A 25,737-nucleotide genomic window follows, 5' to 3' on the forward strand; every position below is an offset into this window, starting at 1 on the left:
GGTTACTTCAGTCTGCTCCACTGCAACTTCAGGGAGATAAGACTTGTATATTCTATCTACTTCACCACCAGTATGGGAAGACAAGATCTGCTTTCTTCGATCTACTTCACGCCAATACATGAAAACAAGATCTACTTTTTCAATCGATTCCACTGCCGATCGGGGAGGTAGAGTTACTGGCTTCAATATACTCCACTGCAACTTCAGGGAGGTAAAATCCGCCATCTTCGATCTGCTCCACTACTGCTTAGGGAGGCAAGATCTGTAATCTTCAATCTACTTCGTCGCCAGTATGGGAAGATAAAATATGTATATTCGATCCACTTCGCTACCAATATAGGAAGACAGGACCTAATATCTTTGATCTACTTCATGCCAGTACATGAAGACATGATCTGTTTTCTTCGACCTACTCCACCACCAGTATGGGGAGACAAGATCTGTTTCTTTGATCTACTTCACGCCAGTACATGAAGACAAGATCTGCTTTCTTTGATCTGCTTCGCCACCAGTATGGGAAGGCAAGATCAACTTTTTTCTGATCTCTGATCTACTTCACGCCAGTACATGAAGACAAGATCTGTTATCTTTCAACCTGCTCCACTGCTGCTCAGGGAGATAAGGTTTTATGATTCCACCAACCTGTTTTCTGTGGAACATGACCTGTATGATGAACCTAATTATGCCTAGTGATTAGGATGTCATGATCAAATGAATCAAATGCTCCTAACTAGACGTGTGTGAATGACATTTGAATGTTATGTCATGAAAAATTAATATTGAATGTTTAAAGTCATTATTGCTCATTAAGGCTTCCTTTGTGACAACAACGCTTCGTCAAAACTTGGAAATCTTAATATTGACTCTTGACCCCTAGATATCTTCGACCTTTTAACCCGGTGAAGTCTAAACAACAGTCCTGTTTCAGGTTCCTAAGCTATTTAAAGATTCCTAGAGTAATATGAAAAACTTCCCTCGTGAAAGTTTTACTAGTCCATTAATCGTCATTCTAAAGCAACATGCTTGCGAAAAGATCATAACGATGGATAAAACAAAATTAGTCTGGGAGGATAGCTCGCAATGGATTGTCAATGATAGAGGAATTGTCTGGGGACATTTATATTGAAAAAGAATGACATATTTTAACAACGAATTCAATACAAATACTATGAACATGTGCCCCAGATATCTCTGCTTGAATTTCTCTATACAGCTTTTCGAAGACCCTTCTGAATTCAACACGTGTTTAGGAAATTCACAGTATTTTGTTGATACCCCAAGATGTCGTCTATTCCTTTCTGCCGATTTAGGTACCACAAGACTACCACGCGACAATCAAAATTTGAGCCGCCCTTTTCGGGTTTTCAACTCAAATCCCCTTTGGTCTCAAGGTGCCCTTTGCGGGTTTTCACCCTAGCCTCTCCATTTTTTTTATTTTTTTATTTTTATTTTTTGGAATCAAAGCGCCCTTTGTGGGTTTTCACCTTGGTTCCCTCCCTTCTTCAAGTAAAGTACCTCTTCACCGAATCTGAATTTACCGGATTAGGTAAATTTTTCCCATCCATTTCAGCCAGGATTAGGGCTCCTCCAGAAAAGGCCTTTTTTACAACATAAGGACCCTCCCAATTCGGCATCCATTTCCCCCTAAAATCCTTTTGTAGAGGCAAAATTTTTCTCAACACCAGGTCCCCCTCGTGAAATTCTCTGGGTCGGACTTTCTTGTTGTAGGCTCGCATCATTCTTTTCTGGTACATCTGACCGTGCTGAATAGCCTTTAGCCTCTTTCCCTCTATCAAGTTCAACTGATCGTATCGAGATTGAACCCATTCCGCTTCATCCAATTGTAGCTCAGACAAAACTCGGAGAGAAGGGATTTCAACTTCGATGGGCAAGACTGCCTCCATGCCATAAACTAAGGAGAAAGGCGTTGCCCCGGTAGAGGTCCTGGTTGACGTTCGATAAGCAAGGAGGGCAAACGGTAATTTCTCGTGCCAGTCCCTGTAAGTCTCAGTCATCTTCCCTACAATCTTCTTTATATTTTTATTGGCCGCTTCTACTGCACCATTCATTTTTGGGCGATACGGCGACGAATTGTGATGTCTGATCTTGAATTGACCGCAGACCTCTGCTATTGAGCTGTTGTTCAAATTCAATGCATTGTCGGATATGATTCTTTCAGGCATTCCATACCGACATATGATCTCTCTCTTCAAGAACTTCTTGTTGATGACTTTGTAACATTAGCATACGGCGGCTTCTACCCATTTGGTGAAGTAGTCAATAACCACGAATATGAAACGATGCCTATTTGAAGCCTTCGGCGATATTGGCCCGATAACATCCATACTCCACATGAAGAAAAGCCATGGAGAAGTCATGACATGAAGAGGTGAAGGAGGTGCATGCATTTTATCACCATAGATTTGACATTTATGGCACTTCTTGGAATAATTGATGCAATCCCCTTCCATGGTAGACCAGTAGTACCCGAATCTCATAATCTGCCTAGCCATTGTGAACCCACTGGCATGCGTTCCGCAGATGCCCTCATGGACTTCCTCCAGAATTTTCTTTGCTTCTACGGCGTCCACACATCTTCGCAGTACCTGATCTTTTCCCCTCTTGTACAAGATATCCCCATCTAAGACGTAATCAATGGCTAGTCTTCTCAGAGTTCTCTTTTCATTCTCCGTTGCCTGGCCAGGATACTCACGATTTTTTACATACCGTAGTATATCTTGATACCAAGGACTATCATCGATTTCCCCTTCTTCAATATTGTAACAATGAGTCGGGTCTTCATAGATACTCATTTGGATTGGTTTCATATCCCCATGTCTGTTCAGCTTGATCATGGAAGCTAAGGTAGCTAGTGCATCAGCCATCTGGTTCTCATCTCGTGGGAGATAGCAAAAAGTGATGTCCTCAAACTCCTTAATCAATTCGATGACCAACTTTCGATAACTGATTAATTTGGGATCTCTCGTTTCCCATTCACCCCTGAGCTGATATATCACCAATGCCGAATCTCCATAGACCTCTAACACTTTGATTCTTCGCTCTATAGCTGCACGAATCCCCATGATGCATGCTTCGTACTCTGCCATGTTGTTTGTACAATCAAAATCCAATTTGCAAGTGAAAGGATAATGATCACCATTCGGGGACACTAGGACTGCCCCAATTCCATTGCCCACAGCATTCGAGGCTCCATCAAAGTTTAACCTCCAACCGTGACTTTCTTGTGGATTTTCTTCAGTAGCCGCTATACACATCAGGTCTTCATTTGGGAAATCAAAACTCAATGGCTCGTAGTCCTCCAGAGCTCTACTAGCTAGAAAGTCAGCAATTGCACTCCCTTTCACAGCCTTTTGGCTCACATAGACAATATCAAATTCGGACAGTAAGATCTGCCATCGGGCCATTCTCCCGTTCAAAGCAGTTGATTCCATCATATATTTTAACGGGTCTAACTTTGAGATTAGCCAAGTCGTATGGTATAACATGTACTGCCTTAATCTTCGGGTTGTCCAAATCAAGGCACAACATAACTTCTCAATAGGCGAATATCTCATTTCACAGTCAGTGAATTTCTTGCTGAGATAATATATCGCCCTTTCTTTTCTCCCCGTTTCATCATGTTGGCCTAGCACACACCCCATGGAATTATCAAATACTGTCAGATATAATATCAGCGGCCTATCCGGGCTAGGTGGTGACAGCACTGGAGTGTTAGACAAATACTGCTTCACCTTGTTAAAAGCTTCTTCGCATTCTTCATCCCAAGTACCAGGATTATGTTTCTTCAGAAGGCGAAATATAGGGTCACATTTCTTAGTCAGTTGTGAAATGAACCTAGCGATGTAATTCAGTCTTCCAAGGAAACCCCGAACTTCTTTCTGAGTGCGAGGTGGAGGTAAATCTCGTATTGCCTTGACTTTGTCTGGGTCAATCTCGATTCCCTTTTCACTGACTGTGAAGCCTAGCAACTTTCCTGACCTGATCCCAAAAGTGCACTTCGCTGGATTGAGCTTGAGCTGGAACTTTCTCAATCTTAAGAATAACTTTCTCAAGACCCGTACATGTTCGCCCTCCGTTCTAGATTTCGCGATCATATCATCAACGTAAACCTCAATTTCCCTGTGCATCATGTCATGAAACAAGGCTACCATGGCTCTTTGGTATGTCGCTCCTGCATTCTTCAATCCAAACGGCATCACTTTATAACAAAACGTCCCCCATAACGTAATGAACGTAGTCTTTCTCATGTTTTTAGGATGCATCTTTATCTGATTATACCTAGAAAAACCATCCATGAAGGAAAACAGTGAAAAGCCCACAGTATTATCTACCAATGTGTCAATGTGAGGCAATGGGAAATTATCCTTTGGACTAGCCTTGTTCAAATCCTGATAATCCACACACATTCTTACTTTTCCATCTTTCTTTGGAACTGGTACGATGTTAGCCACCCACTCAGAATACCTGACTTCTTGCAGAAATCCGGCATCAAACTGCTTTTGGACCTCCTCTTTTATCTTCAACACGATATCAGGCCTCATCCTTCTGAGCTTTTGTTGCACTGGCTTGCAATCTTCTCTTATAGGGAGACGATGAACTACAATGTTGGTACTCAACCCTGGCATATCCTGGTATGACCATGCAAACACGTCCTTGAACTCTCAGAGTAATTCGATGAGGTCTTGTCTTGTCTTTGCAGAGATATCCGATCCGATCTTCACCTCTTTACCTTCCTCTAAGCTCACAATTTCTATTGATTCCCTGTGAGGTAGGATTTGCTTCTCGGCCCTTTCTACCATCTTCAACAAGTCAGGAGACAAACCACAGTCTTCATTATCTTCAAAATCATGCGATCCCTCTAAACACATGTTTCGTTCAAAAGGAGACTCTAAATTTGTAAGAGTGACATTCGCATCATTGATATCGTGGGACCTGTTATGAAAAACAATATGGATTCAAGAATTTGTTTGGTGCAATATGGTCATGAATGAAATGCAAGTGTAGTTTGAGAGAAACTTAAAATAACTGCTCTTATGGAAAGAAAGATTTGCTCCAAAAATGACTGCAAACATGAACTTTATTAAAATAACGATTTTCTGGACATGAGCTATTTCACAAAGGAATCCTTATCACTTCTAGGCTAAAAAGCAATAAGGGTGTTCTGGACATTACTCTGAGGAAATCCTAAAAACTACAGGTATTTCTTCTGTAGTCCAGTTGTTTAGCTCCCTTTCCAACTCGTAAGGACGAATATCTGGCAAAGCTCTTCCTCGCGTCGCTTCTTCATACACGACATGAATGCTCCCTAGCTCCGTGTTAATACTTCTGACCCCTAGCATTCCTGGATGGACAAATCCTCCCGATACAAATATCGTGGATAAGAGAGGAAATGTCATGGATTCCCATTCAACTTCACCCCCTGTCAAACGAGTCATTCTTCTCATTTGTTTCTTCTCTCGCTCCATCCTCATTTGCTTAAAATCTGGCTTATAACCTAAGCCAAAACGATCGTGCTTACCCTTCAATACTGGGACCTCGACTCGACCCTGAAGATATCTCCCCAATCCTTTCCCTAGCAAAGCTCCTTTTCCTACTGTCAATTGCAGCCCCATCTTTGTGGTCTTTGATATTCTCGGCATCGGGATCTTGTTTCCCTCAAAGATGAATGTTACATTTACGAACTCTAAGGAGCGGAAAGAGCACTCGATTGCATCGTCACTCGTCTCCAAATAAGGTGCATCGTTAGTCACAGATGCAATGATATCCTCCTCAGCATCTATCGTCACTACCCGACCTTCTGACACCAGCTTCAATTTTTGATGTAACGATGACGGTACCGCACCTGCTGAATGAATCCACGGCCTTTCTAATAGGCAACTATAAGAAGGTTTAATATCCATAACCAAGAAGTCTACCTCATAGACAGTTGGGCCGATTAACAAGGGTATGTCAATTCTTCCCATGACTTTCCTCTCGGTGCCATCAAATGCTCTCACCACATTCTGACACGATTTCATATGTGAACTATCCATAGGTAGCCTGTTGAGCGTGGATAGAGGCAATACGTTCAGTGCCGACCCGTTGTCTACAAGAACTCCCGGTAATATACACCCTTTACACATTGCAGTGATGTATAAAGCTCTAGTAGATCCCATACCCCCAGGTGGTATTTCGTCATCGCTGAAAGAGATGAAGTTATCAGCGCTTATATTACCGACCAATCGATCCAACTTGTTAACAGAGATATCGTCGGCCACATAAGTTTCATTTAGCACCTTCAGTAGTGCATTTCGATGTCCCTCCGAGTCTAGGAGTAAAGCTAGCACAGATATGCGAGCTGGTTGTTTGTACAGCTGCTCCACAACGCTGTACTCGCTATGTTTTATGAACTTCAAGAACTCTCTAGCTTCCTCCTCCTTGATTGGTTCATTGACCACCAATTCAGGTTCGACCACCTTCTTCTTCTTTCCAACCGAAGTTTCTTCTCTTATTGGCTCTACTCGAGCCTTCACCCGTTCGTCATGCCCTCCTTCATCATGGTCCTCTTTATTAATTACATCCTCCTTCCCTAGGATTGTCACATTACAATTGTAATTCCAAGGAACTCTCCTGTTATCCTTGTAAGTAAACACGGTCGGTTTTTGAATGATGACCTTTGGTGCTACTCGCGCTCCAGCCTCACTATTCTTAGGTCATGAGATGATGACCACAGGATGGTTAGCCTTTGGAACTCCCAATGCCAACTCTGACGTACATATATGACTCTCATTCTGAATTCCTTCACAAAATTCCATCTCCTTACTATCTATCATACCCTGTACCACGGCTCTGAACTCCGTACACTCTTGGATTTCATGCCCCATTTCACAGTGGAACTCACAGTAGTTCCTCCTCTTCTCACAGCTTTCTTCTGAAGCAATTAACCCCCTTTTCACCATCTCTTTCCAGACCCATCTCAAAGGAGTCTTCACGTCCGCAATGTCTGTCTTAATTTTTCTGTCCTCACCCATCATATTTATTCCACTGTCAGTATGGTTTGGTAATGGATTTTCTGCTTTGGTGGCTTCATCAAATTTAACGACACCCATACCAATGAGCCTTTCAACCAACTTCTTGAAGGTAGTACAGTTTTTATGGAATGCCCCGTGATTCCCGCATGATAGTCGCATTGTGCATTTGCATCGTACCATTTGGGGTACGAGGGCTGTAAGGGCTTCAGATAAAAAGGGGAAACTACATGTGCGTCGAATAAGTTTCGGTATAATTCCCTGTACGACATAAGAATTGGCGTGAATTAGGGCCTCTCCGTATTTCGCCTTGTACCGACCTCCTGTCTCGACGAGCTCTGCTGATTGGCAGCCACATTTCCTGGCTGACTCACTGTTACTGACTTCGAGTAACCCTTGTTGTACATGCTCACGTTGTTCATCTCGTTTTCCTTCCTCTTGGTCGATCTTCATTACTCTCTCAAAGATCGATCTTCCCACTCCTGATGGCGTTCTCAATCATCTCGCCATTCATGACTATGTCAGGAAAGCTTTTTGTGGCACTTCCTAACATATGTGTAATGAACAGTGCCTTCAGGGTGTTAATGAACAACATGGTCATTTCCTTTTCCAGGAGCGGTGGCTAAACTTGGACTGCGACCTCCCTCCATCTCTGCGCGTACTGCCTAAAGCTTTCGCTCGGCTTCTTCTCCATGTTCTGAAGGGTGATTCTATCAGGAGCCATGTCTGTCAAATGACTATATTGTTTCATGAATGCTTGCGCCAAGTCTCTCCATGAACCAATCGTGGCACGACTCAACTGATTGTACCACTTGGATGCTGCCCCTACAAGGCTGTCTTGGAAGCAATGTATTAATAGATGGTCATTATTAACGTATCCAGTCATTCGCCTACAGAACATGGTGATATGAGCCTCTGGGCAAGTCGTCCCATTGTACTTCTCGAATTCAGGCATCTTAAACTTATGAGGGAGTACTAGATCTGGCACTAAAATCAGCTCTTTTGCGTCAATGCCTCGATAACTTTCAGTAACTTCCATTGCCTTGAACTTCTCCTCGAGCCACTTGCATCTCTCCTCTAACTGTCTCGGTAGCTCCTCCTTCACTCTTTCCTTCTCAACCACTTCATCAAAGTCAGGAATGGCAGAGTTAATAGGATTATTTTTGGCATTAAAACCCGGCCCAGTTTGGAGGTTCGAAATACCAGCTCGAAATTGCTGAGGCATGATGGTGACAGTAGATTTGCGCAGGTATTCAGCTTAAGCTCGCTCATGTGGAGGGGTGAAACCTGGAGGATAGAAAAGTTCATCATCATTTCCCTCATCGAAATCTGCCATGGGGCCCTTTCCTTTGTCACATCCCTTAGTTATCAGTCGGGTTAACTTTGCCACTATATCCTCTTGAGATTCCCGCATCTTCTCAGACATCTCTTGTTTCATCTTGTCTAACCGCTCCTGCATTTGTAACTGAAGCCGGTCTTGCATCTCCTTCTGGTATTGTTCGAGCTTTTCTAATCTCTGATCCATATCCTTTGTCTTTGCTCGAGTGCCGTACCGGTGTCGGGTTGGTTGGTTGGTTTCCAGGTTAACTGAGCAATAATTTTAACTTATTAGGATTTAATAAATGTCTTTAATGCATATGATGTGATGCTAATGCATATGATGCGATGCATGAGGTGAATGCAAAAAAGGCGTTAATTATAATTCAATTCCACTCAGAAAACTTTACTAGAGAAAAATTTTCTTTACATAAAACAGCTATAAATACGGCTTTGCCCTAACACTTAGAACTTTAATCTCCCTAAGTAATGATGCCAACTTTTGCCCCTGTTCTGATTCCGATTCATACTTCACACTTAGTACATCGACTTGTCGCCAAAGTCTGCAGGTGCTCAGCTACCCTTGAATCTGAACCACAGCTTCTCCCATGATGTGATCCCTTCCTGCAACTTGATCCTGAAGATAGTGAAGCTGTTCATTTTGATGATCTTCATTTGCTTCCAGATGTTCAATTCTGGCTTCATAGTCTTGTAATATTGCTCCAGTTCGGCCACCCTAGCTTTTAATTCATCCTTTTCGTTCTGGCTTTCGGACAAACTCCTCTCAAAGGACTTATTTTGCTTTTGAGCCTCCTGAAATCTCTTTTCCCACCTATCAGCCTTGACCTTTTCTTCTTGAACTTCTTGACGCCACTGCTCTGAGGTTTTTCCCAATCCAGCAGTTCTCATTGACATACGTAGCCTCTTATAATCCATCTTCAAGCTATTCAAATCCTCCTCAGCTTTGCGCTTTTCTTTCCTCAGGCCTTCGGTTTCCAGCTTCTGAACATCCACATCCAGCTTCAGACTCATCTTTTCCTCTTCCATTTGCCCTATTTTCTTCTCAAGCTCAGAATTTCTTCTTTCAAAATCTTGTTTTATGATTTCTAGCTCAGAAGGGACCATATGTACATGCTTTTCTACTAATTGGCTATCTCCTTGACCTGATACAGGTATATTATCATTGACCCTCCTACCCAGCCAACTGATATATTCAGGAGTCATCAACGAACCTACTGACAATCTCTTCAATCGACGAGTCTGCCTCCAAGCATTTGTCATTTCTCGAATCTTTTTCTTGTAACCATCACACTTATACGAGAACTCACTTTGAGCTAATCCTTGGGTCGTAGGTACGAACTGCCTCGATCTATACTGCCTCAATACCAGTAACAGTGCATAACCAATAGCTCCCCAAATCCCAAGTAGAGGAACCCAATCGAAATCTCCACATCTATACAATATCTCATCTGACAGCAACCAATGAGCTCTCCACTCAATGTCCTCCTCTTGAAGATTCTGAAGATTTGCAATCTATCTTTCTTCTAAGACCCCATCTTGCATCGGTATTTCCACTATTTCTTTTAAGGGCGAATAAGTTTCAGAAAAAACTCGATAAGAAAATTTATCAACCTTCCTGAAATGACTGTGAAACCATGCTAAGAGAAGCTGCGCACATCCAATGAATCTTCCTTCACCTACTCTTCGGCATTCGTTCAGTGACCTGAAAGTTTCTGCTAAAATTGCTGGAACCGGTGTGACTCATTTATCAAGTCGATCGAAAAGATCAGTGACTGCTTCATTAATATGTCCCAAGGCTTTGGGAAAGACAACTAGGCCTTAGATGCTCAAAGCAAAAACATCAACCCTCTTCTTCGTGTCTGGATGTACTTGAATTAAATCTCTCAGATTCTTCCAAGGAATACATTTGCTATCTCCCTTCTGTTTGATTCGTGCTGTGACCCATTGCTCACTCATCCCAGTTATATTCACCAACTTCTTCAGAAAGGTTGGAACATTAGCAGCTCTTGAATAGGCTTTGTCCACTTGAATTTTTGAACAACGAAGCAATGCCGTGTATTCCTCCACTGTAAGCACTAAATCAACACTTCCAAAGGTAAAACAACAATAAGCCGAATTCCAAAATTAGGCTAAGGCACGGAACAAGCGCTTATCCACTTTTACGTCGAGCAAGTAAGGTAGGTCTCCATAGCTAGAGTAGAAGAGTTGCTTAATCTCATCATTCCACTGATCCCAAATTTCCTTTAGTTCCTGTAGGCTATTCTGAGTCACGCTAACACGAGTGAAGTCCCACAACTCTGACACATACCGCTCGGCCAAACTATCACATTTCTCTTGTTGTGTTGTCTCAGACCAAGTTTGGACAACCGCATTATCTTCCACCTTATCAAGAAACCCTTTTTCCATGATAAGTTTTCTATTTAGCAACCGAATATGAACTAACGCCCTTTTAGGATGAAATGCTATGCAATAATGATGTCATGCAATCAAAACAAAAGAAACCCAAGTCAGTATCACATATAGAGATATAAACAAGCATAAAATAGCAAGAAACACCTAAACAGGAATCCCCTAGGGTTTTGGGATAGTTCTACCTAGGTCAAGTTCCTAAAGCTCACTATATGAGGTTTAGTTTCTAGAGTAAGGGTACCCAACCAGCAGATTCCTCGATCCTCAACCATTATAGGCTCATATAGATCGAGTTCGGTTCAGGGGGACACATTTCTCTATGGCTGCACGGAGATGAAAATCTCACGAAGACATAGGTACGGATGTATCCCGGAAGCGGTCCACTACCCTGCACGGAGGTGAAAACCTCACGAAGGACTAGTTTCTCGCTCCTACTTAAAGGGTAAAATGCAAAATGCAAATGCAAAGTTGCCAACATACCAAGATGAAAAAACGATGAATGCGAAGGGGACTCATGAATTTTTAAAACTTTTGATTTTCGACACAAAGACAAACATAATCAATTTTGTGGCTCGACTCTCTAAGTCCCCAATGGAGTCGCCAAGCTGTCGAAACCGTTTTTTGAAAACAAAAAATTTTAGTTGTCGACTTTTTTAAAAATAAAATTGGAGTCGCCACCGATCCTTTATTAAGGTGTGACCGGCCCACCTCAAAAATCATTTTGGTCTGCGAATTTGGAAAACAGGTTCGGGAGTCAGTCACGCACGAGGAAGGGTTAGCACCCTCGTAACGCCCAAAAATCGGTACCAAATTGACTATTTAATGTCTTTGTGTCGAAAGTTAAAAAGATTTTAAAATAAGCTTGAATGGTGAAATTGGCAAAAGGATAATCAATTGTTCAAGTCATGTAAAGAAATCGAGTCCCAATACGTTAGGGTACAATTCCTCATAATCCCCAAACTTGAGTATCACTTTTATTTTATACGAAAATCTTCATTTCAAGAAAGTAACATGCCACACCCAATACGTTAGGGCACAACAAGTTAAGTTCCCAAAAATGATTTTTTATGCATTTTGAATAAAAATATTCTCGGTCATTTAGGATTGACAAAGAAAATCAGAACCCAATACGTTAGGGATCAATTCCCCTCAAAAAATCTCAAACTTCCAAAAATGCTTTCATTCAAAAACCTTTAAATCAAGAAAATAACTTTGATGAATAGTTAAAACCAAAACATATTTTTGAAGGGGTATGTTAAAAGGGTTGATGTACCATATGATACAAATCCTTTAATTTAAAGCATGTATACATAAATATTTACAATTATATATACAAGTATAATATACACGTACATTTGCAAACAAAAAGAAGGAATGAAATACATCGATAAAAACAAATAGAAATACAAGCATTAAAGAAACGTATAAAAGTATGCATATGTATTTATTTACTAAGTAAAATGTATAATCACATATGTATTGGTAAAACAGGAAAATGCGTATATGTATATATTAAAACACCTATGTATATATATGTATAATATAGAAAAAGATTTTAAAAATGTGTGTATATACTATAGAAAATGAATATATCTTTATTACGATAAAATATAGGAAATACATATATTCTAAAAACGTGTGTGTATATTTATATATATATATATTTGTAAAAAACTGAAGAATAATATATGAAAATACAATATATGGTAATATACATAAATACTATTTTCAAAAGTAAAAAAAATAAGAGTATACATATATCAAAATTTGCTTGTATGGACAAAAAAAGTTTAAAATATTCATATATTATAAAACATATATCTATTAAAGAAATGCATGGGTATACTATGAAAACGCATGTACATTATATAAAAACTAGGCTCATATATATATGTATAGGAAATAATGAAAATAAAATATTAATAGGATATATACATATATATATATATATATATATATATATATGGAAAATGCACATGTAATTATAAAAAAATATGTATATGAAAGATGCATGCAGATATATATAAAAAATAATGAAAATAATAATGATGACAAAACTAATAAATAATATAACAGTAAGAATGCAATAATAATATTAACAATATTAAAAAAAAACTAAAATGTCAAATGAAGGATTAAATCGAAAATAAAAGAATTTTGAGGGCCGAATTTAAAAAAAAATACGCGAATGGACTCAATTAAAGTGCGCACAACAGCAGGAGGACCCAAGTGGAAATTAATCCATCCTCTCAAAACACTGCGCAGCTAAGGACTGAATCGAAACGCGGATCAAATATGCGGCCTAATTTAAAAAAAAACAAACAGGTTTAATTGCAACGCGCCACGAACAGGAGGGACTCAATGCGCAAATAGACCATATGATGTCAGAGCGCGCGGATCCTCCCCTTCGGGTCGGGTCACCGCACGGGTCAGGGCCTGGACGAAACGACGCCGTTTTGCATGTTATTTAAAACAATTTTTTCTTTTTTAAAATCATTTGAATCCGAATGAGGAAAAAAATGTTTATTCAGTGCTCTGCTAGGGTTTAATCCCTAGCGTCCTAGCGCCGTTCGCCCGTGCTCGTGCCCCGATCGCGACGGAGCTGGCCTCCCTTGGCGTCGCCGGTGAAAGAGGTAAGATTCCCTTTTCTTTTTTTTTGTATTATTTATTTAGAAAAACAAAATAAAAAGAAAAAAAAGAAAATAACGAAAAGAAAAAGAACAAAAATCCAATTTCACCTTGAAAATCTATGTATTCTCAGTGTTTTCTCTCTCCCCTTTTTTTGCCCACCTTTTTACAGATTTAAAAGGGCCTTTTATAGGCCGAAAAAAAGAAAATAAATCGAAGGAAAACACTATTGCTTGTTGTTTTTTCTCATTGGACTCCTTGAGTCCGTTTTTCAGGTGCTCGTGGAGAGTTTGGCGCACGTGGAGGTTTGAACGTCTGACGATCGAGGCGTTAGGCGTGGCGTGGATGCTTTATTCTACCGAGGCGATCTGGCTAGGGTTTTGTTTTTTGTGTTTTGGTGTGTTGATCTTTGGGTTTGGGCTGCTTTGTTGGGCTTGTAAAATGTAGGCCTGTTCATTTTTTTGTTTTGGCTTATTACGTGGGCCCAGGCCGATTGGGCCTTATTACACTTACCTTGTTTACTTTTCCCCTATTTTGTAGTGTTAAGAGCTCAGAGGTCGGATTTGGTCGGAGACGCATCACACTATCAACCTCAAGAACTCGGTATATAAAGAAACTTTATTTTGGAAATCAATGGCATTTATAAGCTAGTAAAGTAGATGTTAATGTGAAATGAATGTATAGTTAGTCATTGGTATGGCTAACAAATTTTGGCTTTGGTATGTGATGAGATTATCTTATGAATACGATAAATCTATCTTGAAAATATATTGAAATGGATTGGTTGTGTCGGATTGGTCTCGGTTTAAAATTTGCAGGGAAGGTTAGATATTTATAAAGGGGTTATATTGAATTTTAAAAAAAATATTTATTCGGTAAAATCTGGTAATGCCTCATACTCTATTTCGGCGACGAATACGGGTAGGAGGTATTACAATACATGTGCGAACTTTTATATCTATGTGAACCTAGATGTGTGCGAACCCCTGATTTATGTGAGCTTATTTATATATGAGTGAGCCCTATATTGCATGCGAGTCCCTGCATTATGTGAGTTTCATGTTATGTGCGAACTCATATGTTGTATGCGAGCCTTAAATGTATATTAGCATTATGTTGTGTTATGCGAACCCTATGTTATGTGAACCTATATTACTGCGAACCTATGTGTATTGCGAGCCTTGCAGAAATGTGAACTCTGCTATATTGTGAGTCTGATAATATTGTGTATTATGAATGTGATAAAAGTGATATGTTGACATTCTGAACACTTGAAATCATTGGATATCATTGACATGCCATAGGATTATGAGTACTCACCGATTTTATGTGTTAAGGCATTGTGGCCCAGAGATAACGTTGGAGAGATAAGGGAATGTCGAGCATAGATCCATTCCTCGTAGACAACGTGATGTGTTTGGAGAGTGTGAACACTCATGCTACATTTACATGGAGATAGCATATGACTCTATGAGTCATTTGGTATGTTTTGGAGATCCGTTTATCCAATGCATACAAATTATGATTATGTTTCACATTCACAAATTGCCAATATATCACCATGTTGTATTGTATGTGAAATGTTATAGTATGTTTAAATCTTAGCATGATTGATGCGTTTTATGTGTTGTATGCTTGAGCATTCACTAAGTTTCATAAGCTCATACTCATTGCATATACCTTGCAGATAAATAGCTCGTGGGACTAGTGGTGAAGTGTGGTAATCCGGTGATCCATCCCAAGGCAAATCCCTTCGAGTATGTGACTTGTGTTTCTATTAGTACAAATCTCCAGAGAAGAAAATCTCGAACACACGAACGAAACTCGAACAGAAAAAGAAGAAATAAGACAAGGCTCCAAGGCATGTATCAAGTCACTATCTTTAAAGTTATATTCCCCCTACCTATTTTTAGTGTGCAAATGAGTTCCAAGCAAATTAACCTGGATACAATAAAGCAAATGACTATTTGTGTTTTGCACTGACGAGAATAGCCCACTACACACTGAGCAATGTATGACAAGAAACTCAATAATGCGGTCGTTGAAAACACCAAAAATATCATATCCCTAATAAATAATGAAAAAGAATAGTAAAAGGGAAGTAAGGACAAATCCTCAGGGACTAAATTTGCACAATATCTTGTTCCGTGAGCAATGTATGACAAGAAACTCAATAATGAGGTCGTTGAAAACACCAAAAATATCATATCCCTAATAAATAATGAAAAAGAATAGTAAAAGGGAAGTAAGGACAAATCCTCAGGGACTAAATTTGCACAATATCTTGTTCCGTGAAATCTTAGGCAGAATCTTACCCAAGAAAACATGCGTTCCTAGAAAAAATAAGAAAATAACATAATTAAAGGTTTGGATCTGGAAACGAAAAATAAAATAAAAACAGAATTAAGAATATTGAATCAAAAATTCGAGAAATTAAAAATAGAATTGAGAGAAAGGAAATTCTTATGGGAGGTTCTAGCCTCAAGTTGTCTCGTTTCGCCTTGGGTTCAATCCTCGGCTTTAGATGATTCTTCCCAAACCGAATAAGCCAGTTATAGTGGAAGAGGACGCCTACGACCACTAGCTCTAAGGATTTAGACTTACAATTTAGTGGAGCCCGACTCTAGCCAACAATCGCTTCTCAATGGCGAATCTCGCGCCATTTTATCTCTTGGGCTCGCCAACCTCTGACGCAGTAAGCTAACGAACCGACTGTGCAATCTTCCCAAAACATACAAAGCTGCCGCATTTGCATACGTTGAAAAGCTTACTTCTTAAGGGACATAGATGGAAGTGTCAGCCCCGTAGTGCAGAGAAATGATGAATACTCGGCGAGGAGGCTAAGTATGTACTCTAAGCCTCAAGAACCCTTTTTGGGGAACATCGACAACCTTTGGTTAGATGGATTTAATGGCTCATGGTTGTGGTAGAAAAGAAAATTAATAAAATAAAAATGGAGATTTTATTAAAAGGAAATATGAGAAAAACAAAAGCCTAGATTTTTGGGGAGAGAGTGTTTACAAAAAATATGGATGCCTTTTAAGTCCTTTCACCCCCTATTTATAGTGCTAAGGGAGATAGTCTAATCCTACTTAAACTCCCAAAAGATAAATACATTTAATTGAAGATAAATAAAGATAAATAAAATAAAATCCTAAAATTAAATGATCCTTAATAATTATCTTAATATTAATTATTCTAATATAATTAAAATAGAGTCTGATAGAAAAAAATATCTTCTTTTTGCATTTCAACCCTTGTTTCCTCCATGCTTGCACTTTTGGCATCAACTTTTCCTTGTGTTGCACATTGGCCCATTTTATCTCTAAATTCACGCTTTTGGCCCTTAATTTTGCTTTTGCCTCAAATTTAGTCCCTATGAGATAAAAGATCATAAATAGCTCAAATTAGCAAGATCATACTCAGAATAAATACATAATTAATACATAAAAATACGTTATTCTAGAGTTTTATCTATTTCTATAAAGGATTTTTGTAGTAATACTTTATAAAATAATCTAATAATATTAGAAAATAAAGGAAGGAAAGAAATAATATTAGAATCATTGGTGTGATTTCCAAATGAAATCCCATAATATGAATTTTCATGTCTCTTCATAGAGACATCTTTCAATATGTGTCTTTCTCAATAATAATGTCTTTAAAATAAACACATAATTATTCATTTAATATTATAACTATTCAAATAATATTATTTAAATAGTTATAATTCTTTTCAAAAATCAAATAATATAACTTTTGATTAATTACACCCATTCATTTATAGTTATTAAAACACTATAAATATTTGAAAATGTTCCAATAGTTTCAAACCGTAAAGTGGAAGGTAATGTGAGACTCTCCTAAGCGATTAGAATTAGACTTAGAATTTTAAAATAAATTTTGGCGGTGCTATTTAATTTTGGATTTTGGGCTTTATAATTGCTTGGTTGAATGCATGATTGATTGGATTTTATACACGTTGATTGTTATTAAATTGAAGAGCTAACAAGCTTATGTAGGTTACGGAGCTCGTCAGGTTCTAAGGTACGCCCTTACCTTTTATGTATGATAAAGCAAATTAATGGCTTAGTATGCATGAAACAACTAAGCATAGTGCGAGCTTGGGGGTTGCAAGTACAGGGTCTTGCTAGTGTTAAGGGATTCACCAAAGCTAGTGTTAGCCAAAACATAGTCTTCGCCATAGTGTCAGAATTCGCCACCAGGATGAGTTTGCCAGGGTAGGTTAGTACACTAAAGTACATAGGTTCGCCGAAATGGGGAGGGCTCGCCAAGTCAGTAGATTCGCCATGGGTATTTGGTGCGCCAAGGAAAAAAAAGGTTCACGAGTATAGCATTTCCTATAGCAGTCTGTTCAGTTGAGGGGAAAACTGGGGTCTAAGTTCGCTAGGAGGAGAGTGGTTGCAGGGTAAGATGCGAGCTGGATTCGCCAGTTAGGATGTGAACCAGGGGGTTTGCGGGGCAAGGTGCGACCTGTGCTCGTGGGAAGGTCGCGAGCTAGAGCTCGCCAGGTGTCTGCAAGCTGCTTGGGGTTCTAGATGGGGGTTCGTCGCAAGGTGGGTTCGTAGGGGTCTAAAACCTGAAATTTTTGTGCTTTGTTCTTATGGTATTTTTAGAAAGGCATGTAATTAGGATTAGTTTCAATATGATTTATGTTGCAAATGTGTGGTGTGCATGGTTGGTTGGTGTGCTTCATGTTGTTTTTAACGGAGAGTCGCTTTGGTGACTAATGTGACATTCGAAATTCGGGTCAAATTGTCTCGACCGGGTTTGAGACGTCACAATTACACATATGATAATATGTTTGCTACATAAAAATTTAGAATGGAAAACTTAAATGAGTTTAAAAGTTATTGTAGGTGAGGGCTGAAATTTTAGAATTTGAAAAAGTACAAAGACTAAAAATGACCAAATTAAAGTAGAGGGACTAAACCTATAACTTTTGCAAAGTACAGGGACTAATAACAGGATTTATCCATATAGATATATATAGAAGGGAGGGGCATAGAGAGGAGCAGACAGACATCTTAGTTTGCATATCATTGCATTACTGCAAATTGAGGATTCATAAAAATGGGTAATCTAAGCTATTGAAACCGTTGCAAGAACTTGAGCTCAAAAGGGCTGCTAGTTGCTGATGTTAGCAGTCCATTTTACCTTGTAAGAAAATGGTTCTTCTGAACATCAAGTAAAGAAGTTAGTAACAAAAGGATACACTTATCACTAGCATATCTCTATCCTCATCGTTCATAGTCTGAATTAGATGGTATAATCAATTCTTTACATTGCAGAATATATCTTTCTTTTAAAAAGTCCGGAATCCATAGGCTAATGGTTGAGGCTTTTTTGTTTCTTAATTAAATTTTTATGAAAAGCAGTTAAAGGGTTGGTGGGCATGCCGGAGTGGTTATCGGGCATGACTAGAAATCATGTGGGCTCTGCCCGCGCAGGTTCGAATCCTGCTGCTCACGCTTTATTTTTTCCCTCCTCCACTTATTAGCTGCCCATAGTTGCCAACATTTTGCTTAAGATATTTAAGCTTAGTTTTCTTTTGAAGCCTAGAGTACAAATTACAATACAAATGAGATCTAGTATTTTCTTTAATTCTTAAATGGATATATTTTTTGGGTAAAAGTAAAGAGGGCATAGGCTTATGGTCCAATTGCACAGCTTAAAGACCACAATTAAGACAGCAATGCCTCGTCAAAATCAGTCTTTAGCAACGGTAATAAGTTGTGAGGAGGTGAAGTCAACTTTCGCAGCTTGAACCCACCGACCACTGAAGGCATCAGCCACCCGATCAGCCTCTCAAAAGATATGGTGAAAGGAGATTTATCACTGCCTGCTACAATACTCCCTAATTAGCCGAACCAAAAACAATGGAATTCACATAGTCAGAAGGCGCATTAATCATTTGGATAGCCAGCAAACTGTCGCATTCTACCAACACCTTCTTGTACCCTGCTTCCCAAGCTATCTTCAAACCCTCATCTATTGCCCTAAGTTTCGCATGCAAAACTAAACAGCTCCCCAAGAACCAACTAAAGCCAACAATCCACCGCCCCCTATAGTCTCGAAAGACTCCACCAATAGAAGCTTACAAATTTTACTACAAGAAAAGAAAATAATTTTTATAAAAAAAAATATTATACTAAAAAGGAATAATGAAAAATTTAGCTCCTAACGTTTACATTTCTTGTCAAGTTGGTCATTATTCTTTATTTTTAGCTAATTTTGGCTCTCAACCTTTTAAAAATAGTTGATTTTGACCATCAACTATTCAAAAAGAGTCGAATTGATGGCTTTTTAGTGGAAATACTCACTAAAACATTAAATTTTTAACATGGTAGCTTGCATGGCAATTCACATGCAATTTATGCTTTTTTTTGAACTTTTATGAACTTTCTTTTATATTTTTTTCAATTTTTTTTATTTTTGAATATTTTATCAAATTTAAATTATTTGTTGATATGGCATATAAGACAAATAGTGGCATTTCAGCATGAAGTACACACAGGTTTCCATGCAAACATCGTTAAAAATTTAACATTTTAGTCGGAATTTCTATTTAAAAAAGAGAGAGAGGGCAATTTGACTCTATTTAGAAGGTTAATGACCAAATTTAGCTCAAAAAATAATAAAGGGTAAATTGAAAAAAGAAGATGTAAATGTTGAGGGCTAAATTTATCATTATGCCTAAAATAAACATATGAGCATTAATTAATATGCATAATGATAATTTTAACCCTCAACGTTCACATTTTTTTGTCAATTTGGCCTTTATTCTTTTTTTAGTTAAATTTGGCCCTTAACCTTCAAAAAATAGTCAAATCGTTTTTTTAATAAAAATACTGACTAAAATATTTTTTTAATGTTCTTGACGTAGCAACTTATATAGCGGTCCATGTGCACATATGTTAACATAACTCCATTTGTTTTATATGTTACATTAGCAAATAATTCAAAATTATAAAATAAATAAATAAATAGAAATAAAAATTTAAAAGTTCATAAATATTTAAAGTTCATAAAATTTAACATTTTAATTATTATTCTCATTTAAAAAATCATTTTGACTCTTTTTCAAAAGGTCTAAGGTCAAAATTGAATTTTTTAAAAGGTTAAGAGCCAAATTTAACTCATAAAAACTAAAATCTAATTTAACAAAAATATAAATATTAACTACTAAATTTGATATTATACCTAATTAATAAGGTGTTATTATTAAATTATTTAGCAATTTTATAATAACATGCATTTAACATATAAGTTTTTTTTTTTTAAATGGGGTTGTTAAAATGTGAAGTTGAGATATGATCTCACATAAGAATTTAAGCAACTCATTTATCACTATATTTTATGTAAAAGTTGTTTTCCTAATGATATATATATTTCTTTTATATTATTGTTGAATTAATTATATAGTTAAAATTCTATAATCTTTATCAATTTAGAATTTAATTTTTTTATTTTTAATAGTCAAATTCTAAAATTTATATTCAATTGTTAATATGTCACAATTAAATCTTCAGTTAAATTTATTGGTGTAACAATTTAAATTTTTTAAAAAATACTTACTTGGTAGCCATGCAACAAAAATTAATGTTGTGTTGAATCTAGATTCAACAGAAAAATTTTAACGATGTTAATAATTAGACTTACATTTTAAATTTAAAAATAGAGAAACTAAATTCTAAATACATAAAGAATATAAAGATTTAGAGCTCATTTTAACCAAATCATATCTATATTAACATCATTTAGAAAATGTCTGAATTTATATGGTTTGAATTATTAATATATTTTAACTCGAGCAATAGTCCTATTATATATGCGAGCTTGAACATTCATTGTATAAGAGGGACCAAATAAAAGAGGCATATCAATCAAACGGTTTTTCATCAACATCTCAATCTTGATAAAGAAAGCTATAGCAGTTTATAGAATTATTAGTAAATTTGGGTGTCAAAGAAATCGAATCTGTAGATATAATAAACTGGTTATTATGGAACCATACTAAATCGGTTGAGTTTTCATATTATTTTTAGATTTGGACTTTTCATTTTAATTAGATAAAATTATCTTTGTTTTATGTTTCTTAAGCATTGTTATAATTATAATTAATGTTTATTAAAATCTAATTCAACATTGATTTAATCACTCTCAATCTTCACGAATATAATCAATGCTAAATTATTTGTATTTTATAACTCTTATGCTACTTTTGATTGGAGTATTATTTTTACTCATGGTTTTAGTATATGGGTTAACAATATTTAGCCACTTTTATGATTTATTTTTAGCAAAGAGGGAAATTTTTCGCTTATTTTGAATAAGCCTTATTTTTTACAAGAGTTATTACTCATATTTTTAATTTCAAGTTTAAATTTGTACCAACTATTTTTATTTTATTTCATGTCTAACCACTGTAATACATATATAATAAATAAGTTTTTTCCTCGTATTATTACTCTAGTAGACAAAACGAGGCATTAATGTGTAATGATAGCAAAAAAATACCAAACTTGAAAATGTTAATAATGACGATCAAAATTTTAGAAGTTTTAATAACAATAAAAATATAAAGGAGAACACATATTCTTGAAAGTTTTAACAACAATAAAAAAGTAATAAATTTATAAGATATTGACATTGATTTATTTTATTTAGTTATAGAATATTTAAAAGCATAATAAAAGTTTTATTAAAAACTTAAAAGCAATGGGTTTTGTTTTAGGTTTTAAATGGGTTTATATATTAAAAAAATTAAGTTTTTTTTTAATTTTTAAATAGTTTTTTTAAATTTTCAATGTGCAATAAAATAAATTCAAACTCAACTGAATTGATATGATTCAATTACATTATTTAAACTAAACCGAACTGAATTAGAAAAATCTTAACTGAATCGAATCGTGGGTTTGATTCAATTTCACAGTTTGGTCGTTTTTTTGGTCAGCCCTAGTTTCTGCATACTAAAAATCACTGATTTGACTCGGTTGGTTGTTTACATAGTGCTTTTGAGTCCTAATTTCCTGGTCTTTTGCTGATTCTGTCGAGCCCTTGTTTAGAACTGTCTGCTGATATCAGTACTTCAAACTGTTGGACAAACGGACATCTCCCTTCACTTCCCCTGCTTTCAAACAGCATGTGAAAACATGATATACACTCACTGTTACGTTGTTTTTTCAAGTGTCAAATAATGAAATAGTTTAAAACTATGTATATTAGGTCTGTTTACTATAAAATCATTGTCTAAAGAGAATATTCCTCCAACATAAATCAAATAGAGACAAAAATTAGACCTTAAACCCAGTTTTCTGCAGTAGCTTATCACTGATAATTTGCATGGTATTTATTGCTCTACATGATGTTGCTGTCAATCTCTACATAGATATGGGCACCAATTCGAGCAGTAATACCCATCTCTAATTCGTTATTTCCTCCATCTTCATTTGCCGACAAATTACTCAGGCTGAGGAAAGGCTCTTCTTCAAATCCGTGAGGTTCTTTCCCACTACACCCCTAAACAGTATTCCACAAGATGTTCCAAGTATTTCTTCACTTCTTTTGCCTAAAACGACCTCTTTTCTTTTCTGGGTTTAGCCTTTAAAGATAATCAAGTAATGAATCTTGCAAATGGAAGGGGGAGCCGAACTACGTCATGATGCAAAATGGAAAAGTAAATTAAAATAAACACAGGGCAGCATTAGAGATGTGATGTGACTCCACTATACGTTGAGTCACCATGGTTTCCTAACGGAGGGTTTGTTTTTCGTATAGTGTGGGATACAGTCATCCCAATATTCTGCAACCATGAGGTCGAAAAAACTGTGTCCAGAAAAAAGATGTTTCCCTATATTTCCCCTATTCAACCTGATTGTTGTTTTTTTTTTCAATGGCGTCTCCACCATAACCAAGGATTTGTTTTTGCAGATTATTAAGTTTATCTATAACCAAATCATGGTGCTGCCCACTATTATTCAGCGGCTTCTCGTTTATGCTTAGGATTGCAAGCGATGCGTCATCCCCAATAGCGGGAACTTCCCTATAAAATATACCTATAACAACAATTTCATGTGCTTGGAACAGTGTTGAAAGGCAAAAAACTGGTCACTGATTGATACACTAAATTTAATTAATGATGCCAGGTTGAAATACGTTCTATATTCTATTACTTTTGCTCAACTTGTTATTCACCACTTTGAAGCAACTTGGTATATTATTTTGTTTATTTGCAACATGACAGAGCCAAACAAAATGGTGCATCAAACATTGGAGTACATCACTATTCTCTTTCCATTACAGGGAAAGGAAAAACAACCCAATTCTATTTTAAGTTTGGAATGGAAAATCTTATATGATCTCATCAAGATGCACGCATGTGTTAAATTTGGAAGGTGGCTTTGATCTACACAGTTGAGGCTTTTACCTTTGTCCTTTTTTGCATATAAAAAAAAAAGGCTCAGCAAGCCTTGGGTATATTGAGATTTGGCAAATAAAATCTTAAAAGAAAGTATGTTATATGTGATGAAGCCTTTGGTTACACGTCAGGAATCTTACTGCAAATTAAATGCACCAGAATGATAAGAACAGAACAACCACTTATATATATACGAATATAGATCTTTTATTGCTTTCCAAATATGCTATAATGATAGCTTCTATGGCCGATGTTCCATAAATCAATAGATTAATATAATTGCTTTGTTATCAGCGTAACGTATGGATAATCCTCTAATGGCTATGTTCAGGGTTATCATTGGAGAATTGGGGAGTCATATATGATTTGTGCCTTAATATCTTTGGTCGATAGGTCTAGAAGACCCAATAATTAAGCAAAAGAGGAGACTCATCCTTCTCACCATCATCGTCATCACTATATCATTATCATTGTCGTCGTCGTCATCAGCTTTATGGATTTTTATATATAAAAATATAAATATATATATATGCGCACTTGCCAACTTTGCCTTAGCTAAGCAGCAATATAAGATCCCAAAGGTGAAAGTGGAACAAACTTAGAGATTCCAAAACATTAAACAAATGATCGATGATGTCTATCTAACCATATTTTATCAAAAACAGTACATAACAGTATTTACTTATCAGTTACTTCTTCCAGGAAATATTTATATACTGTTAAAATGGGAAAACAGGCACACCCACATAGATTCCTTGTTAAACCTTATTTACATGGTTTTCTAGTTAAGGGACATGTTTTTCTTCTTACGCGTAAGGATAAATTTAGATCATACCCATTACTCTTTTACTGATCACGTTATTCCTATTTCTTCTTCCTCTTTTTTTTTTTTTAAATCATTTTATCCCTCGACACTAGAAATGCAGTCTAATTGCATTTTTAAAAGAAATAATTAACTAAATCATAAAAATTTTAACATCACTAACTTGAGAACTCGTGTGTGATAGTTCACATATTCTTCATAAAAATTTAAATAATTATTAAAATTTAACAATTTATAAATTTTTTTAAAAAGATATCTATGTTATTTTAAAGATGTTGATAAAAAATACATAGTTACACACATAATAAATATATTTATTACATAATCTTATTTATTTTATCATATCAACTAAAACTTATTTATTTTTATATACTTTTTATAAATATATTTATTACATAATCTTATTTTTCACTCACATAATATATTAACCTCACTTTCTTTCAAGGAAATCTATTAATAAATGTATTCTTAATATCAAATCATTTAATTATTAAATTTATGCTGTTAGCATTTTTTTTGAAACTTTTCACTTTTTATTGTAAATTTATTATAGGTTAATATTTGATATATTAATGTGCATAATTTTATATGTCAGGTTAAAGGGTTTTTTTATTTTTTTTTAAATGAACTATCAATTAAAATAAAATAGTAAAAATAGTCAAACACAAGCTAAGAAATAGGGAGGAATCATGTAAACCCCAAGCTGATCGGCTTGTCTCGTACACCCAGTCCTATCAATTTCCTCCTCCATTTCATGGCTATCACTAATTATTGGCAACAATAAAATTAATGGAACATAAAAAAGAGAAGAGATTGCATGAGATAAGGTCACTCGAGCTAAATTATGAATCACCTTATTAACATCCCTTCGAATCTAAACAACGGATAAATTATTAATTGAGATTTAAGAAAAAGATAATCTTGAACTTGAACTTATAACCCAAACTCAGAATCATCACTCCTTATAGAATTCAAGACATTAGCAATTTATAAATAATCAAATTCGACGACAATAGAGTTAAGTTTTAAATACCAAAACCAACACGCTCAAACGGTTAAAGATCTCTGCC

General features: G+C 36.4%; 1 long non-coding RNA gene and 1 other non-coding gene across 2 annotated transcripts; one reads left to right on the forward strand and one right to left on the reverse strand.

Moving 5' to 3' along the window:
• The first annotated feature begins 18,813 nt into the window (after positions 1-18,813).
• On the forward strand, positions 18,814-18,895 carry TRNAS-AGA (transfer RNA serine (anticodon AGA)). The gene has a single exon. It is a non-coding gene; the product is annotated as a tRNA-Ser (tRNA).
• A 3,346-nt stretch (positions 18,896-22,241) lies between these two features.
• On the reverse strand, positions 22,242-23,015 carry LOC128041110 (uncharacterized). The gene is made up of 2 exons (XR_008195822.1): positions 22,727-23,015; positions 22,242-22,554 (listed from the first exon to the last, which is right to left on the reverse strand). It is a non-coding gene; the product is annotated as an uncharacterized LOC128041110 (long non-coding RNA).
• Positions 23,016-25,737: the final 2,722 nt, after the last annotated feature.

This window comes from Gossypium raimondii, chromosome 5 (genome assembly GCF_025698545.1).
Source record: "Gossypium raimondii isolate GPD5lz chromosome 5, ASM2569854v1, whole genome shotgun sequence".
In the NCBI taxonomy this organism is placed as follows: Eukaryota; Viridiplantae; Streptophyta; class Magnoliopsida; order Malvales; family Malvaceae; genus Gossypium; species Gossypium raimondii.